The sequence below is a fragment of the Rattus norvegicus genome, chromosome 3 (assembly GCF_036323735.1).
Source record: "Rattus norvegicus strain BN/NHsdMcwi chromosome 3, GRCr8, whole genome shotgun sequence".
NCBI lineage: Eukaryota > Metazoa > Chordata > Mammalia > Rodentia > Muridae > Rattus > Rattus norvegicus.
Window position 1 is genome coordinate 184954529 of NC_086021.1, and position 12066 is coordinate 184966594.

Sequence of the window (12066 nt, forward strand, 5' to 3'; positions counted from 1 at the left end):
CTAGGAGCAAGGGAACAAGGGAGATTGACTGGAGGACAGACAGGTAAGCTATTGGAAGAAAAGCGGTTGTGCTGCTGAAATTCTGATCTGCATGTATTGCAAAACATTGGCCTAGGCTGGAACCACTATGCTGTGTCTCTTTAAAACCCTCGAACCCAAGGATAAGGCTGATGTCACTCAAAATTCACTAGCCAATCAGCACCTCGAGAGGGAGTTAGCAGTCAGGGGAGGAGGTGGCTCTTCCAGGTACAAGGTCAGCAACTTCCTTTGGGAACTCAGCCCCTCTGAGTGCTTCCGTGTAGTACTTTCTGAGTCACTCTTCAGGGTGCTGTGAGAGGAGCTCAGAACGCCCGACATGGTAAGTGCAAGATCATGTCCACAAACAGGAGGAGCAAACTGCTTAGCAAAGGATACATGTGTAATGCTTCCTCCCAGTGGCTGGACAGAAAGCAGCACCCAGAACGAATGCAGCCACTTGTGAGGTCCCTGGCAGTCCTTCCTTGTACCTGAGGGTGGATACTGAATTGCTTTATTATGGAACCTGCATTTCTCCGAAATCGTTATGGCGGCCACTTGTGTTGAGAAATATACTTGGCAGGATATCAACCCTTAAACTATATTCTAAAAGTTCTGACATTCGTAGTTAACAGTTAGTTATAAGGTCCATTTGAGTTGATTTTTGGATGCTGTGAAATATCTCGTGTGTTGTGTAGTACTCTAATTATAAGCTGTGTAGTACATGAGTAGAATTGAGAATGTAATGATTTACCAACGCTTAGGCTATAATAAGTGACACTAAGTAGAATGTAGCTGAGGTAGGACTGCTTATAAACACCTCACAGGTATGGAGTATGCTAAGCAGTCATGTTTAAGATTAGGATAGTAGTATATATGTTTGTTTAGCAGGATTGTCCAGATATTTGTCTCCAAACCATAAAAAAGGGGACAAATCTTGTTTACACTCAGCGATAAGGTCCATGATGGTATCAGAGAACAGGACCCTAACAAAATGCTCAAGGTGAGATTATAGGGTCACAAAGAACATTGAGGCCTGGTCTGCCATATGGATATGATTATCAGTTCCAAGTCAACTATGGACTTGGCTAGGGACGTGTTTTGGATACTTAGGGTTCACTTTGTGCAGCACTGTTTTATTAGAGTTCTCCTGAGTTTGTACCATTGTATGAGAGTTACTGATTACTTCATAGAAATTTCCACTTGGTTCTACTTATCCCCTATAAAAGACGCTACTCTTCAGAAGTTTACTTGGTATAAGACACAGCTTGTGCATGATCTACCCACCACAGCTGCTGCAGATTCTACCTTCTACCTTTTCCAGCATTCTCATCCTCTGGACCTCCAAATCAGGACTCAATAACAGGAAAAGAAACTACTATTTCAGGACTCTCATGCACTTAAGAACTGATTCTGGGGATCTTTGCTATGTAAATCTGCTAGCTGCCTAGGTAGGACCTGCAGTCCTTATTTAAACTGTATTTCAACAACCTGAGGCATTTTCTGTATAGAAAATCATCCATCCCTGCATATGTGGAATCCAAAACACTGTTTTTGGGCTAGCTCCTCTTTTAGCATTACACAGAATGGAGGCCATGGTATCATTAAAAAGACTTTTGCTTGTTGATATTTCAATTATATGGGAAGTGATTTCTTTCTGGTATATATTAGCTCTGAGAGAGGTGTATCTTCTGCTCTTTATAGAAATGATTCTCAGACAATGTAGTCTTAGACTAGCCTCAGACTCAGGTAGCCTTGATCTTGGTCAATTGCTCCCCAAGACCTTGCATTCTTTTGCTGGAAATGCCTAAATTCTTGAGTTAAAGGAATGAAGCAAAATGGTGTTTTATACTTGCTCATTTGAGTCATATAATGAACTGTCCTTTTCTTCTACCTTCACATGAGAACCAGGGGAATTGTGTACTCTGGTAACTGTCAGATGAAAAAGGGCGGGAAATAGCTAGATCAACAACCAAAGTTGACGGGAGTCTACTATAGCAGTCGCCATTCTGGAGAAGTATCTGATTCAGGCAGGGTGAAAAATTTGTAATTTCACATCACATAGTAAATAATACATGTAATAAAAAAGTAGATTGGTGGATATTTAATTTTGGAAGATCAGCTTGAGACAGTGCATAATAAATTCCTATTTTAGGACCTGTAATATACAGATATGTGGAATCTTTGTTTACAAACTTAAATCATCCCCAAATTGTATAGCAGATGCCATCATCTGTAGCTTGGTGTGTCATGATATAGATCTCAGCAGTTAACATTTCACATACGGACAAGTATAAAAACTATCTTATTAATGCCATTCCTTCTATGAAGAAGGACCTGCTGTTTTTCAAAGTCACTTGTATTCATCTTTGTATAAAGTCAATTTTGATTATTTCTTTATAAATTTCATTATTTATGCACAGATGCTATATTCCAGTACTTGCTTCTATTCTCTAATGTTTCCCAGGAATTAAGAATTTCATTCTTTCTTCCAAAGAGAATTTATATATTCCTTTTTTGAGCAACATCTTTGTAGCTCAGGCTTTCTTGATGTCATACATTTATGATTGATTTGAATACCTAATCCTGCCTCTAGTGACCAGTGGTCTTAAACTCTTCTCATGCTCTTGTTTATCTTGTCATTAAGGAGGAAAAGAACACATGAATGAGTGTTGTCTAACCTCCTTGTTTTAGGGATTCGAGAACTACAAATTACGAGGAACCTGTGTAGTTAAGAATTTACGTCTCTGACAACTTTGGAGCTGGTATAATCACAGCCCAAAAAAGGAGGAGGAATAAAGAAGGCAAGGCATTTCTGCTTTGGAACTTGTTCTCATTAACCATGAGTAGGCAAGTAATTTTAGACAATCAGTAAATTTCCAGACAGGTCATCTTGGGGCGTTTTCCAGATCAGAGCAAAGGTGAACTTAAAAGCGAAACTGAACTTAAATGTATGAACCACATTTCTATATTTCCACTAGTTCGAAAAAAAGAAGATCTAGACAAAGTGTGGCTGTGCCTAACCAGGAAAGTTATTATTCCTCTTTGAAAATACACAATGTTAGAGAAAAGATATAATACTTGGTGCGCTCTAGTACACACATCAGTCCTTGAAAAATATCGGACCATCCAGTGTGTTTTGAATTTGACAAATAGTATTTGAGAATATAATTAATTCATTTCGTTCTTCTTTTCCATAGTGTTAAGTCTGAATCCCTGGGACAAATGGCTTGGGAGCCCTATTTATCAAGTCAGTGTAAACCTGACCTTCTGATGCTCTAAACAGAACTCACTCCCTAACTGTCACAGCATATTTCTGGCATACCTCCTCCTTTACCCCAAGGGTTAGGATGACATTCTCCCAGCTTCAATTCCTTATGTAATCCAAGCATTAGGTAACTGATCTTTCTCTTTTATCATTATCATTCTGACCCCTTCCTTGGTGTGGCTCTTGTTTCTTCCCTGCTTCCTGTCTCAACAAGTTTTAAGGTCATGTCTATTCTTGGCTGTCACAGATAAGCCTGAAGCATCTGCATTTTGATCATCCTTCTGAGTTTCATGTGTTCTATGCATCTATGATCGTTCGAGAATTTCGGCTAGTAAACACTTATCAGTGAGTGCATACCATGTGTGTTTTTCTGTGATTGGGTTACCTCACTCAGGGTGATATTTTCCAGTACCATTCTTTTGCCTATGAATCTCATAAAGTCATTGTTTTTGAGAGCTGAGTAATATTCCAGTGTGTAGATGGACCACATTTTTGTATCCATTCCTCTCTTCAAGGGCATCTGGATTTTGTACAGCTTCTGGCTATTATAAATAAGGCTGCTATGAACATAGTGGAGCATGTTTCTTTGTTATATGTTGGAGCATTTTTTGGATATATGCCCAAGAGAGGTATAGCTGGGTCCTCAGGTAGTGCAGTGTGCAATTTTCTGCGGAACCTCCAGACTGATTTCCAGAGTGGTTGTACCAGTCTGCAATGCAACCAACAATGGAGGAGTGTTCCTCTTTCTCCACATCCTCGCCAACATCTGCTGTCTCCGGAGTTTTTGATCTTAGCCATTCTGACAGGTGCAAGGTGGAATCTCAGGGTTGTTTTGATTTGCATTTCCCTTATGACTAAAGATGTTGAACATTTCTTTAGGTGCTTCTCAGCCATTCTGCATTCCTCAACTGTGAATTCTTTGTTTAGCTCTGAACCCCATTTTTAATATGGTTATTTGTCTCCCTGCAGTTTAACTTCATGAGTTCTTTGTATATTTTGGATATAAGCCCTCTATCTGTTGTAGGATTGGTAAAGATCTTTTCCCAATCTGTTGGTTGTCAATTTGTCCTAACAGCAGTGTCCTTTGCCTTACAGAAGTTTTACAGTTTTATGCGATCCCATTTGTCAATTCTTGATCTTAGAGCATAGGCCATTGGTGTTTTGTTCAGGAAATTTTCTCCAGTGCCCATGTGTTAGAGACTCTTCCCCACTTTTTCTTCTATTAGTTTGAGTGTATCTGGTTTGCTGTGGAGGTCATTGATCCACTTGGACTTAAGTTTTCTACAGGGTGAGAAGAATAGATCAATCTGCATTCTACTACAGGCTGACCTCCAGTTGAACCAGCACCGTGTGCTGAAAAGGCTATCTTTTTTTCCATTGGATTGTTTTGGCTCCGTTATCAAAATCGAGTGACCATAGGTGTGTGATTCATTTCTGTGTCTTCAGTTCTATTCTACTGGTCTATCTGCCTGTCTCTTTACCAATCCCATACAGTTTTTATCACTACTGATCTATAATACTGCTTGAGTTCAGGGATAGTGATTCCCCCAGAAGTCCTTTTATTGTTGAGGATAGTTTTAGGTGTCCTGGGTTTGTTCTTATTCTAGATGAATTTACAAATTGTTCTGTCTAACTCTCTGAAGAATTGCATTGGAATTTTGATGTGAATTGCATTGAATCTGTAGATCGCTTTTGGTAAAATGGCCATTTTTACTATATTTATCCTGCCAATCCATGAGCATAGGAGATCATTCCATCTTCTGAGATCTTCTTCAATTTCTTTATAGGCTTGAAGTTCTTATCATACAGATCTTTCACCTGCTTGGTTAAAGTCACATCGAGGCATCTTATATTATTTGGGACTATTATGAAAGGTGTCTTTTCCCTAATTTCTTTCTCACCTTGTTTCTCTTTTGTGTAGAGGAAGGCTTCTGATTTATTTGAGTAAATTTTGTACCCAGCCAATTTGCTGAAGGTGTTTATCAGTTTTAGTAGTTCTCTGTTGGTACTTTGGGATCACTCAAATAGTGATATTTTAACTTCTTCCTTTCCAATCTGTATCACATTGATCTCCTTTCGCTGTCTAATTGCTCTGGCTAGGACTTCAAGAACTATATTGAATAAGTAGGAACAGCGTGGGCAGCCTTGTCTAGTCCCTGATTTTAGTGGGATTGCCTCAAGTTTCTCTCCATTTACTTTAATGTTAGCTACCACTTTGCTTTATATAGCTTTCACTATGTTTCTATATGGGCATAAAATTCCTGTTCTTTCCTGGACTTTTATTATGAAGGGGTGTCGATTTTTGTCAACTGTTTTCTCAGCATCTGATAAAATTATCATGTAATTTTTATCTTTCAGTTTGTTTATATTGTGGATTACGTTGATGGTTTTCCATATATTAAACCATCCCTGCATATCTGGCATGAAGCCTACTTGATCATAATGAATGAGTGTTTTCATGTGCTCTTGGATTCAGTTTGCCAGAATTTCATTGAGCATTTTGCGTCAATATTCATAACAGAAATCGTTCTGAAGTTCTCTTTCCTTTTTGTCTTTGTGTGGTTTAGGTATAAGAGTAATTGTGCCTTCATAGAAGGAATTTGGTAGCACTTCGTCTATTTCAATTTTGGGGAGTAGTTTGGATAGTATTGGTATGAGGTCTTCTAGGAAGGTCTGATAGAATTCTGCACTGAACCCATCTGGACCTGGGCTTTTTTTCCATTGGGAGACTTTAATGACTGCTTCTAATTCTTTAGCAGTTATGGGGTTGTTTAAATGGTTTATCGGTTCCTGATTTAACTTCATTTCCCAATATCTGTCTAGGAAATTGTCCATTTCCTCCAGATTTTCAAGTTTTGTTGAATATAGGCTTTTGTAGTAGGATCTGATGATTTTTTGAATTTCCTCTTATTCTGTTGTTATATCTCCCGTTTCGTTTCTGATTTTGTGAATTTGTACACACTCTCTGCATTCTCTGGTTAGTCTTGCTATAGGTTTATCTATCTTGTTGATTTTCTCAAAGAACCAGGTTTAGGTTCTGTTGATTTTTGTATAGTCCTTTTTGTTTCTACTTGGTTGATTTCAGCTCTGAGTTTGATTATTTCCTGCCTTCTACTCCTCCTGGGTGTATTTGCTTCTTTTTCTTCTAGAACTTTTCGATGTGCTGTCAAGCTGCTGAAATATGCTCTCTCCTGTTTATTTCTGCAGGCACTCAGAGCTATGTGTTTTTCTCTTAGCACAGCTTTCATTGTGTCCTAAATATAAGTTTGGGTATGTTGTACCTTCATTTTCATTAAATTCTAAGAAATCTTTAATTTCTTTCTTTATTTCTTCCTTGACCAGGTTATCATTGAGTAGAGCCTTGTTCAACTTCCATGTATATGTGGGAGTTCTTTCCCTGTTGTTATTGAAGACCAGCTTTAGCTGTGGTGTTCTGATAGGACACGTGGGATTATTTCTACCTTTCTGTATTTGTTGAGGCCTGTTTTGTGCCCGATTATACAGTCAGTTTTGGAGAAATTAGCATGAGGTGGTGAGAAGGAGGTATGTCTTTTTGTTAAAGGATAGAATGATGTATAAATACCTCTTTAAGTCCATTTGGTTCATGACGTCTTTTAGTCTACTATGTCTCTGTTTAATTTCTATTTCCATGATCTGCACACTGGTGAGACTGGGGTGTTGAAATCTCCTAGTATTCTTGTGTGAGGTGCAAGGTGTGCTTTGAGCTTTGGTAAGGTTTCTTTAATGTATATAGGTGCCCTTGTATTTGGAGCATAGATATTTAGGATTGAGAGTTCACCGTGGTGGATTTTTCCTTTGGTGGAAGTGTACTTCCTTATCTTTTTTGATGAATTTTTCTTTTTTTTTTTTTTTTTGGTTCTTTTTTTTTTTTTCCGGAGCTGGGGACCGAACCCAGGGCCTTGCGCTTCCTAGGCAAGCGCTCTACCACTGAGCTAAATCCCCAACCCCTGAATTTTTCTTGATAATTGATTATATTCGATATTGGAATGGCTACTCCAGCCTGCTTCTTCAGACCATTTCCTTGGAAAGTTGTTTTCCAGACTTTTACACTGAGGTAGTTTCTGTCTTTGTTTCTGCGGTGTATTTCCTGTACGCAGCAAAGTGCTGGATCCTCATTACATATCCAGTTTCTTAGTCTGTGTCTTTTTATTGGGGAATTGAGTCCATTGATGTTGAGAGATATTAAGGAATAGTTATTGTTGCTTCCTGATATATTCATATTTGGATGTGAGATCATATTCGTGTGTTTTTCTTCTCTCTCTCTTTTTTTTTTTTTTTGTTGGAAGTCAATTAGTTTCTTGCTTTTTCTAGGGTGTAGCTTGCCTCCTTTATGTTTGCTTTACCATTTATTATCCTTTGTATGGCTCAATTTGTAAAAAGATATTGTGTGAATTTGATTTTCTCATGTAATATCTTGGTTTCTCCATCCACGTTAATTGAGAGTTTTGCTGGGTACAGTAACCTGGACTGTCATTTGTGTTCTCTTAGGGTCTGTATGACATCTGTCCAGGACCTTCTGGGTTTCATAGTCTCTGGTGAGAAGTCTGGTGTAATTCTGATAAGTCTGCCTTTATACATTACTTGACCTATTTCCCTTACTGCTTTTAATATTCTTTCTTTGTTTTGTGCATTTGGTGTTTTGACTATTATGTAACGGGAGGAGTTTCTTTTCTGGTCCAAACTGTTTGGAGTTCTGTAGGCTTCTTTTATGTTTATGGGCATCTCTTTTTTTAGGTTAGTGAAGTTTTCTTCTATGATTTTGTTCAAGATATTTACTGGTCCTTTGAGCTGGCAGTCTTCACTCTCTTCTATACCTTTTATCTGTAGGTTTGATCTTCTCATTTTGTCCTGGATTCCAGTATATTTTGGGCCAGTAGCTCTTTCCCTTTTACATTATCTTTGACAGTTGTGTGAATGATTTCTATGGAATCTTCTGCTCCTGAAATGCTGTCTTCTTTCTCTTGTTTTCTGTTTTATGCTTGTATCTACAGCTCCTTGTCTCTTACTTTTTTTTTTTCCGTATTCAGGGTTGTCTCCCTTTGTTCTTTCTTCATTTTTTTCTATTTCCATTTTCAGCTCCTTCACCTGTTTGAATGTGTTTTCCTGTGATTCTTTTATGGATTTTTGTTTTTTTCTCTCTAAGGGCTTCTACTTGTCTATTTGTGTTTTCCTGCATTTCTCTAAGGCAGTTCTTTATGTCTTTCTTGAAGTCCTCCATCATCGTGATCAAATGTGATTTCAAATCTACATCTTGCTTTTCTGGTGTGTTTGGATATTCAGTGTTTTCTTTGGTGGGAGGATTGGGCTCCCATGATGCCATGTATTCTTGATTTCTGTTGCTTGGGTTCCTGCAGTGGCCTGTCCACATCCGCATGTCTCTAGTATTAAGTTGTTCTGCTATTTCTGAGAGTGACTTGACCTGTTCTATAGGCCTGTGTGTCAAGAGTGCTGTTTTCCTGTTTTCTTTCAGCCAGTTATTGTAACAGAGTGTTCTGCTTTCAGGAGTGTAGTTATTCCTGTCCACTGGCTTTCAGCTGTTCCTGTGGGCATGTGTCATGAGTCCACCAGGCAGGTTACTTGGAGTAGAAAAGTTGTTCTTCCTCTAGTCTTGGGTCTGAAGTGTTCCTCAGGGTTGGGTTTAAGCTCTCAGTGAGGGCATCAGCCAGGAGGGCCTCTACCTCCTCCAGGATCTCTTTGCACAGGGCACCCAGATGGGACTAAGCAAATTCCTCTAGAATCAGAAATGTGGGCAGAGAGTAGTCTCCTCTGGTTTCCCAGGCACGTCTGCCCCTCTGAAGGTCTAGCTCTCCCTCCCAACGGATTTGGGTGCAGGGAGCTGTTTGACTGGGTCTCTTCAGATCAGGGTATAGTCGGGACTGCAGTTTACTGCAGCTTGATTGTGCCTATGTTCCTGTTCCCAGAGGCCCTATACAGTTTCCTCATAGGCCAGGGATGTGGGCAAGCAGTCATCTCCAAAGACATATAAGAACACACACAGGAGAGAAACCCTATGAATGTAACCAATGTGGCAAAGCCTTTCCACTCAGCAGTACTCTCCAAATACATATAAGAACTCATACAGGAGAGAAACCCTATGAATGTAACCAATGTGGCAAAGCCTTTGCAGGAATCAGTCATCTCCAAAGCCATGTAAGAATTCATACAGGAGAGAACCCCTACAAATGTAACCAATGTGGCAAAGCCTTTGCCCACAGAGGCAATCTTCAAATTCATACAAGAACACACACTGGAGAGAAACCCTATGAATGTAACCAGTGTGGCCAAACCTTTGCATACAGCAGTAGTTTCCAACAACATAAAAGAAGACACACAGGAGAGAAACCCTATGAATGTAACGAATGTGGCATAGCCTTTGCACGAAGAAATACGCTCCAAATACATATAAGAACTCATACAGGAGAGAAACCCTATGAATGTAACCAATGTTGTAAAGCCTTTGCATACAACAGTACTCTCCAACAACATAAAAGAACTCACACAGGAGAGAAACCCTATGAAAGTAATCAATGTTGTAGAGCCTTTGCAGGAAGCAGTCATCTCCAAAGCCATATAAGAACACATACAGCAGAGAAACCCAATGAATGTGTTACATGTTCTTAAACCCTTAGACATCACAAGCATCTTCAACTGCATAATTGAATAGGTAGTAGAGAAAAATGCTTGGACTGTAACTGATGTGGTAAAACCTTTCCCAAAACAGTCATCTCCTAGCCCATAAAATAATACACACTGAATAGGAACCCTGTGAATGTAAGAAATGTGGCAAACCTTTTGCAAATCGCAGTACTTTCCATGTAAATAAAAGAAGACATACTCAATAGACACCCTATGAATATAATCAGTGTGATTATGCCTGTGTATTTGAACGAGCAATCATCTTTCAAATACATAAAAGAAGACAAACAGGAGGGACACCCTATGAATGTAAGCAAAGTGTTAAAGCCTTCGCATATCAGTCATATTCAAAGGCACAACAAAATAAACCATAATTTAGAAAAATCCTTTGAGTGTATTTAATAAAACCTTATGAGTGCATTTAACCTGGTCAAACCTTCATGTATTTCTATAGACTTCATCAACATGAAACGATCCGTACCAGATAGTAACTATGTGAATAGATTTAATATGGGGAGGTCTTTTCAATTCTCACATATCAACATCGGGTCAAAAAAATAAAGCTATGAAGGCATTGAATATGGTAAAGCCTTTGCACATTTCTAAAGTCTTTATCATCATGAAAATAATCATGCTGTAAAGATATGAGTGTAAACAATGTGGAAAAGCCTTTGTGCAATAGGGTTCTCCCAAATACAACACAACTCAAACACAGGTGATGAAAATGGCAGGGATTTATTGTAATAAAGCTGCTCCTGGATCATGGACAGAAGATGAACTCAAAGCCTAAACTGTGACAAGTAAGACTAATCACTGTGACGCAGAATGTCATAGAGCTGCCATCCCACAATCAAAATCTCTGACCAGAATGGTCCCTGTGTAAAAGAACTGGAAGAACAAAAATGGAGAAGAGCCTGAGCAAAAGGAGGTCCAAATTGGGTTCCAGCTCAGTGGGAGACACCAAGATCTGACACTATGATTCAGGCTATGGTATGCTTACACACAGGGGCCTATCATGACTGCCTTCTGAAAGACCCTAGAAGCAGCTGAAAGAGTCAGATGGAGACATTTATACCCAACCAATGGGCAGAAACTCGGGACCCCTGTGGTTGAATTAGGAAAAGCCTGGAAGAACCTGAAGAGTGATTCTATATGAATACCAGCAATGTCAATTAACCTGGGCCCCTGGGATGTCTCAAACACTGAGCAACCAGCCAGGCAGTATATACATGAGCATAAGAGCCCCCAACACATACAATAGAGGACATTTAGGTCTGGACCCATTCAGAGAAGATACATTTATCTTCAGGAGACTTAGGGCGCCACAATGTGGGATGGTGGGATGGGGACATCCTCTTGGGTGTGGTAGGGAGGAGGTGTGGGATGTGGAACAGTCAGGGTAGACCAGAAGGGGGATAACTCTGGAATGAAAAAGAATTGAACAATCAATTAAGAAATAAAGAGAAACATATCTGGGCCAATTTCAGATACATTTTCCCACTGTCCAGAACCGGATGTGGGTGTTACAGTTTAGCCAATGATATTCATTTGTTCTTTGGTGTAAGAGTACCCGTGTTGTTGTTTTTTTTTTTTTTTCTTTTTTCTTTTTTTTTTTTTTCCGGAGCTGGGAACCGAACCCAGGGCATTGCGCTTGCTAGGAAAGCCCGTGTTGTGTTTTGAGGAGCATGAGATAAATAGCTGGGGCATTATTAGAGATCGTCATTATGTTTTCAAAAACAAAAAGATGAGTAAAGGAAGGTGGCCACCAATGGGAAGTCCACAACTCCTGTCTGCCTGGGAACGTGAACTTAGTTTCACCAGATGATTAAAGGAGGGTGACTAAAAAAGGGGGGAATTCTTGGGGCTGGAGCTTGTTTCTTTGTTGCTTCTTCCCAATTGGTGTGGATTGGTTGTAATGTCCTCTAGTGCCAAATTGGTTCCCAAATTACATGAGAATCCTGCATTTGAGACCTGAGACTCCCTATCCCCAGCACGTTCTTATTGGTGAAATTACAAGAGGCCAATGTCTAGGCAAAGACAGAGGAATCACTTTTGAATTCAAGAGCAAGGAGGATCACCAGACCAGGAAACAAATTGGATGCAGGCTTGGGAGCTGAGAAAGACAG

The 12066-nt window shown here is 39.5% G+C and overlaps 1 long non-coding RNA gene across 1 annotated transcript in view; it reads left to right on the forward strand.

The window, feature by feature from the left end:
• Window positions 1-205: 205 nt before the first annotated feature.
• Zfp938l (zinc finger protein 938 like) overlaps window positions 206-12066 on the forward strand; it is a 55834-nt gene continuing 43973 nt past the window's right edge. The window contains exon 1 of the long non-coding RNA XR_010065063.1: window positions 206-358. This is a non-coding gene — a long non-coding RNA (zinc finger protein 938 like). The remainder of the gene's footprint in view (window positions 359-12066) is intronic.